We start from the raw sequence: 8,086 nt of genomic DNA on the forward strand, positions 1-8,086 counted from the left end.
CCCTTTCCCCGTACCCTCTCCAGCATCTGTTGTTTTCTGAGTTCTTGATGATGGCCATCCTGACTGGAGTTGGGTGATATCTCAGTGTGGTTTTAATTTGCATTTCTTTGATGTTTAGTGAGGATAAGCATTTTTTCATGTATCTGTTGGCTGCTCGTGTGTTCTTTTGAGAAGTGTTTATTCATATGTTTTGTTCATTTTTTAATAGGGTTATTTGTTTTTTTCCTTTTGGCACATTTGAGTTCCTTGTAGATTCTTGATGTTAGGCCTTTGTCAGATATACAGTTGGCAAATATTTTTTCACATTCTGTGGGCTGCCTCCCCCTCCTGAATTTCTTAATTCTCTTGTTGGGTTAATGTTGTTTGGTTGCTCTAAAATTTTCTAAACTGAGCACAGGTTGCCTCCATTTCAGTTTAATTTCTTTTAGAGTATATTCATAGAAAATGAGTCATTGAATCAAAGAGATGAATATTGGATAAATGTTGTAAAATTACTTCCTGGGAAAGTTCTACCGATTTACATCAATGCAAAGCAAAACTCATTTCTCTCTACCTCTACCAATGGAAATGCTACTTATCTAATCTTTCTTAATTGTTTAGGAGAAGAATGATATACATAATTTCAGTTTTACATTTCATTTCTTTTATTATTATCAAAGTTGAATTTAAAATATGCTAGCCCTTTATTTATTTTTCTTTTTTAGCATATTGGCTTTCATGTCTTAATCCCTTTCTTATAGATTTATTTGAACCCTTTATGGTGGAAGATAGAATTTTTTTGCCTTATTTATGCAAAAATGCTTCTCAGTTATTTAAAAATGTGCTTCCACGAAAAAGCAAAGTTTTTGTGTAGTCAAATGGAATGATATGTCTCTATGAATTCTTTCATCTCTCCTAAGCTTAGGAAGACTTTCCTCATTTAGAAAGCACTAAATTAAAAAGCTGCATTAAAGCAAAAAACTCTCCCAAGACTCTTTCTTCTCCTGCTCATGCCTATCCCTTTACATTTAATGCTTACTCTACCTGAAATTTATTTTACTCCATGGTATCAGGCGAAGTATTAAAAAAAAACCTTTTTTCCCCCTCAAAAACCTAACCAAGTGCCCCATTTATCCAATAATCATTCATTTTTGACCTCTTTCCTCTATTAAATATCTAAAAACATATTGGTTTCTGGACTAACTACAATGTTCTTACAATTGGGCTTTTACTCATATATATATTTTCTTTGTTTATGACCGGGCTTAGGGATTAGAGTTTGCTTTCTGCAGCAGAAGCATGAGAGCTTCTGCTCATTGTATATACAGCCAGCTTTCTCCTTCTTGCAGGTGTGGACTGGCTTTTGAAATAGACAGAAGCTAGCCTTCCCATCGAATTCTATCTACCACCTCTGGGTCTGCCTGTTCATGACTCTTGCAATACAGATGAAGTTTCTATCAGTCTATACAAAACACCGAAATCAAGGAGCAGAGAACTTAAAAAGTTTCATCTGTGTTGTTGACTGAATCCTCTGACATGGGGATGCAGGTGCCCTGCCATCTAGTTCAGCGGTCCCCAATCATTTTTTGGCATCCGGGACCAGTTTGATGGAAGACAGTTTTGTCCACAAATAGGGGTGGGAATAGTTTCAGGATGATCCAAGCGCATAATGCTTATTGTGCACTTTATTTCTATTATCATTATTACATTATAATAGATCATGAAGTATGTAGCATCAACATCTCAGCTTCACCTTAGATCACCAGGCATTAAATTCTCATAAGGAGCCCAAAACCTGGATACCCCAAATACGCAGTTCACAAGAGAGTTTGCGCTCCTATGAGCATCTAATACCGCTGTTAGACGGTGAAGCTCAGGCGGTAATGCCAGCGATGGGAAGCCATTCTAAAGACAGATGAAGCTTCTGCTGTGTGGCCAGGTTCCTAACAGGCCACCCACCAGGCTGTGGCCCAGGGTTTGCGTGACCCTTGCTCTAGTCTATTTATATTTTAAATTAAGGTATACAACTTCAGATAAAAATCTTAGATTAAAAAAGTAGTTAACATTTCTTGGAGGCTTAAACATTTTCCTTTTTCCATAATTTTTACTAATGTCTTCAGTAAAGTTAGATATTTTCTTTATAGAATACATATTCATTAACATTTCAAACATTTATTGGGGTAAAATTTACACAACATGAACTTAGCCATTTTATTTATTTATTTATTTATTTTTGAGTCAGAGTCTCACTCTGTCACCCAGGCTGGAGTGCAGTGGCATGTTGACGGCCACGGCATCCTCAACCTGCTGGGTTCAAGCATTCTTCCACCTCAGTCTTCCAAGTACCTAGAACCACAGGCACGTGCCACCATGCCTGGCTAATTTTTTTCTTTTTTATTGTAGAGATGAGGTCTCCCCAAGTTGCCCAGGCTGGTCTCGAACCCCTGGGCTCAGACAATCCTCTCACCCCTGCCTCCCAAAGTGCTGGGATTACAGGCACGAGCCACGGCGCCTGGCAAAGTTAACCATTTTAAAGTGAACAATTTGGCCAGGTGTGGTGGCTCACGTCTATAATTCCACCACTTTGGAAGGCAGAGGTGAGCGGGTTGACTGAGCCCACGGGTTCGAAATCAGTCTGGGCAACGTGGCGAAACCTCACCTCTATAATAAATAAAAAAGTTAGCTGGGCATGGTGGTGCACACCTGTAGTCCCAGCTACTTGGAAGGCTGAGGTGGAAGGACCGCCTGAGCCCAGCAGGTCGAGGCTGTGGTGGCCGTGAGGGTGCCACTGCATTCCAGTCTGGGTGATAGACTGAGACTCCAACTCAAAAAAAATAAATAAATAAAACAAATAAATAAGTCAAACAATTCAGTGGCATTTAGTACATTTACAATGTAGCGCAACCCCCACCTTTATCCACTTCCAAAACATTTCCATCTTTCCAAAATAAAACCCTGTACCAATTAAGCAGTCACTCTCCATACTTTCTTTCCCCAGCCCCTGGCAACCACCAATCTACTTTCTTTTTATTTTTTTTTTTGAGTTGGAGTCTTACTCTGTCACCCAGGCTGAAGGGCAGTGGCACACTCCCAGCCACCACAGCCTCAACCTGCTGCGCTCAGGTGATCCTTCCACCTCAGCCTTCTGAATAACTGGAACTACAGGTGTGCACTACTGTGCCTGGCTAATTTTTTGATTTATTGTACAGATGAGACCTTGCTAAGTTGCCCAGGCTGGTCTCGAACCTGCGGGCTCAGGCAATCCTCTCACCTCAGCCTCCCAAAGTGCTGGGATTATAGACTTGAGCCACAGTGCCCGGCCATACTTTCTATAGGGGTTTACCTATTCTGGATATTTCATATTAATGAAATAATACTATCTGTCATCTTTTGTGTCTAGTTTCTAAAACATCAGCATCATGTTTTGGAGACTTATCCACATTGTAGCATGTATAAGCACTCGATCCATTTTCATGGCTGGATAATATTTCATTGTGTAAATATACCAGTTTTTAAAATCCATTTGTTAGCCAACAGACATCAATACTTGTTATCTTTCTTTTTTTGTTTTTTAATAGTAACCAATCTTATGGGTGTGAAGTGGGATCTCATTGTGTGGTTTTGATTTGCATTTCCTTAATGACTAATGGTGTTGAGTTCCTTCCATGTGCTTATTTGCAATTTGTGTATCTGCTTTGGAGAGATGTCTATTCAAGTCTTTTTTTGTTTGTTTTTGGCGGGATCTCACTCCGATACCCAGGCTGGAGTGCAATGGCACAAACATGGCTCACAGCAGCCTCAAACTCCTGGACTTGCAAACTCCTGGACTCAGGTGATCCTTCCTTCTCAACCTCCTGCATAGCTGGGATGACAGGCATGAGACACCATGTCTGGCTAATTTTTGGATTTTTTTGTAGAGATGAAGTTTGTTATGTAACCCAGGCTGGTCTTGAACTCTTGGGCTCAAGCAGTCCTCCCGCCTCGGCCTCCCAAAGTGCCAGGATTACAGGCATGAGCCACTGCGCCTGGCTTTCTTTGCCCATTTTAGAACTGGGTTGAGGATGGGTGCAGTGGCTCGACCTGTAATCCCAGCACTTTGGAAGACTGAATGAAGCGAGAGGATTGCCTGAGAGGATTGCCTGAGTCCGGGGGTTCGAGACCAGCCTGGGCAACTTGGTGAGATCTCATCTTTACAATAAATATAAATAAATAAATAAATAAAAATAAGCCAGGCATGGTAACACGTGCCTGTAGTTCCAGCTACTTGAAAGGCTGAGGTGGAAGGATTGTCTAAGCCCAGCAGGTCGAGACTGTGGTGGCTGTGAGTGTGCAACTGCACTCCAGCCTGGGTGATAGAGTGAGACTCCAACTCAAAAAAAAAACTCAAAATACTGGGTTGTTTGTCTTTTTGTTCTTCAGTTGTAAGAGTACAGAACATATTCTGAATACCAGATCCTTGGAAGATCTATGATTTGCAAGTATTTTCTTTCATTCTGTAGGTTGTCTTTTCACTTTGTAAAAATTTATACGTAATAATTATACATATTTATGGGGTACATGTGATATTTTGATACATGCACGTAATGTGTAATGATCAAATCAGGGTAATTGGGACATCCAGCACCTCAGACATTTATTGAGGTGTTGAGAACATTCCAAATCTTCTCTTCGAACTATTTCAAAATATACAATAAATTATTGATAACTGTCTGACATTTTTGATAATGTCCTTTGATGCACAGAAGTTTTTAATCTGGATGAAGTTCAGTTTCTCTATTTTCCTTTTGTTGCTCAAGCTTTTGGTGTCAGAGCTAAGAATCCATTGCCAAATCCAAGGTCATAAAGATTTATTACCAAATTTTCTTCTAAGAGATTTATGATCTTAGCCCTTATATTTGAGCTGTTGATCCATTTTTAGTTACTTTTTGGATATGCCATGAGTTAGGGGTCCAGCCTCGTTCTTTTGCATGCAGATACCTAGTTATCCTGGCACCACTTAAAGAGATGATTCCTTCTCCATTGGGTGGTCTTGGCACCCTTGTCAAAGACCAATTGGCCATGGGTATATGGATTTATTTCTGGATTTTCAATTCTATTTCATTAGTCTATGCATCTGTCCTTATAGAATCACACTGTTTTGGTTATTATAGCTTTGTAGTAAGTTTTGAAATTGAGAAGCGAGAGTCTTCCATCTTTGTTCTTTTTCAAGATTGTATTGGCTGAAATACTATTGGCCAAATACTATGATAAACATTAGCATACATTATGTTATATAATTTGTCACACAAATTGTATAACAGAATTATATTATTCTGTTTTGAATTAGGTAATTCTGTAATATAGATACTAATATCCATATTTTACAGGTTTGTTTATGGTTACAGATCTGATAGTATGTCTAGGGTTAAAGTCAAGGTTATCAAACTCCAGAGCTTCTTGAGAATGACATATAGTGTCTCTGTCAAAAATGAGGGACTATTAGAACTTAATAACATTGTTTATTTTAGCCTTTGAAAAGGTTGGGTAAGCAAAAAAGGCTAAAAATTTGTACTAGTGAACATTTCTTTTTCTTTTTTTTTGAGTTGGAGTCTTACTCCGTCACCCAGGCTGGTGTGCAGTCGACCTGCTGGGATCCGGCGATCCTTCTGCCTCAGCCTTCCAAGTAGCTGGAACTACAGGCAAGTGCTACCAGGCCTGGCTAATTTTTGTGATTTATTTTAGAGACAAGGTCTCGCTAAGTTGCCTGGGCAGGTCTTGAACCTGCTTGCTCAGGCAGTCCACTTGCCTTGGCCTCCCAAAGTGCTGGGATTACAGGCTGAGCTACCGAGCCTGGCCAAATGATAGCTTCTCTCCAAATATCCTAACTTTTTTTTTCTCTTTTTTTGAGTTGGAGTCTCACTCTGTCACCCAGGCGAGAGTGCAGTGGCACGCTCACGGCCACTGCAACCTCGACCTGCTGGGCTCAGGTGATCCTTCTGGGCCAGCCTTCCAGGTAACTGTAACTACAGGCACACTCCACCATGCCCGGCTACTTTTTTTGATTTATTGTAGAGATGAGGTCTCGCCAAGTTGCCCAGGCTGGTCTCAAACCCGTGGGCTCAGGCAATCCTCTCACCTCTGCCTCCCAAAGTGCTGGGATTATAGGCGTGAGCCACCATACCCAGCCTAACATGTCTTAATTGGTAACCCACAGTGAGGCTGACAAGTACACTGAAACTCATATTTCTTTTCACTAACTCCTCTGTCTTCCTCTTTTTGTGATCTTTCATCTTCAGATGGATGTTTTGAGGTTATTTCCTATTCTGAGAAAACGACAAATCTGATTTATCGTCACAACAGCTCAAAAGTGGTTTTATGGAAACCCTCCACATTTTCAATACCATGACCTCCTGCGGGTCTCCTACACTGATTGGAAACTACCAAGTATGGGTGACACTCAGTAGTGTGTTTTGAACTAAATTGTTACAAAATCTCAACCTCCTTAGATGTATCAAAGCAAATATACAAATGAAGATTTGGCCATCATAAGTAAGCACAACATTCAAGGCAAACACACAATGTATATTATTTCAGCAAGCTCTTTCTATGTCTTTGATGTAGTTTCTAGTTATTTATTTATATTTTACATGCAGTAAAATGTGCTCTTTGTCACTCTGTTCTGTGAGTTTCGACAAGTGCGTTGAGTTGTGTAACTTCCACCACACTCAGGATATAGGACTGTTCAAGCACCCCAAGAAATACCCCCTCCTCTTGGTGTTGACAACCCCTCTTCTCACTCCAGTGCTTGGTAACCACTCATTTGTCCTCTGTCCCCATGGTTTTGCCTTTTTTAGAACATCATACAAATAAAATCACAAAGCGTGAAGTCTTTTTGAGTTTTTTTCACTTAGCGTAATGCGTTGGAGATTTATCTGTGTTCTTCTGCTTCTTAATTGTTCTTTTTCTTGCTGAGTAGTATTCCACAATATGGGTGTAGCACAGTCTGTTTGTTCATTTACTACTTGAAGGGCATTTGGACTGTTTCATTTTTTTGGTGATTACAAATAAAGTTGCTCTAAACAGGTCACATAAGATACTTGTGTGAACATAAGTTTTCATTTCTCTTGGATAGCTATCTAGGAGTGGAACTGCTGAGTTCAACGCTAAATGCAGATTTAGCTTCATAAGAAACTGTCAAACTTTTTTAGTTTCCTAGAGCCGCCATAACAATTACTACAATCCTGGTGGCTGAGAACAACAGAAATCTATGGCGTCACAGTTCTATGAGGCCAGAAATCTAAAATCAAAGTGTTGGCAGGGCCATACTCCCTCTGAAGCCTCTAGAGAAGATTCCTTCCTTCCTTCCCTCTTCCAAGCTTCTGGTAGCTCCTGGCGATCCTTGGTATTCCCTGGCTTACAACTGTGTCGCTCCAATCTCTGTCTTCCCATGGCCTTCCCTCATGTGTCTCTCTATGTCCTCTCCTCTTCTTTTTTTTTGAATTGGGATCTCCCTCTGTTGCCCAAACTGGAGTGCAGTGGCACGCTCCCGGTCACCACAGCCTCCATTTACTAGGCTCTGGCGATTCCTCTGCCTCAGCCTTCCAAGTAGCCAGAACTACAGGCACATGCTACCACGCCCAGTTAATTTTTGATTTATTGTAGAGATGAAATCTCGCCAAGTTGCCCAGGTGGGTCTTGAACCCGCGGGCTCAGGCAGACCACTAGCCTCGGCCTGCTGGGATTACAAGCTGAGCCACTGAGCCCGGTCATCTCTCCTCTTCTTTTAAGGACACTAGTCGTGGGGTTTAGGGCTCACCCTCACCCAGTGTGACCTCATCTCAACTAATTATATCTGCAAAGACTCTTTTCAAATAAGGTTGCATTCTGAGATTCAGGGTGAACATGAATTTTGGGGGGACACTTATTCAACCCAATACTGTGGCTGTGACATGTTGTATTCCCACCAGCAGTGTCTGAGAGTTCCAGTTGTTTCTCCCAAAAACTTGTTGCTGCCTGGTGCTTTGTTTTGTAAGGCCATTCTGCCAGGTGCCTAGTGCTGCTAATTGTGGCTTGGATATATATGTATTTCTGTAATGAGTGGTGAAGGTGAACATTTTTCATGTACTTA

Source organism: Carlito syrichta, unplaced genomic scaffold (assembly GCF_000164805.1).
Source record: "Carlito syrichta isolate Samal-C Ts95f unplaced genomic scaffold, Tarsius_syrichta-2.0.1 Scaffold306983, whole genome shotgun sequence".
In the NCBI taxonomy this organism is placed as follows: domain Eukaryota; kingdom Metazoa; phylum Chordata; class Mammalia; order Primates; family Tarsiidae; genus Carlito; species Carlito syrichta.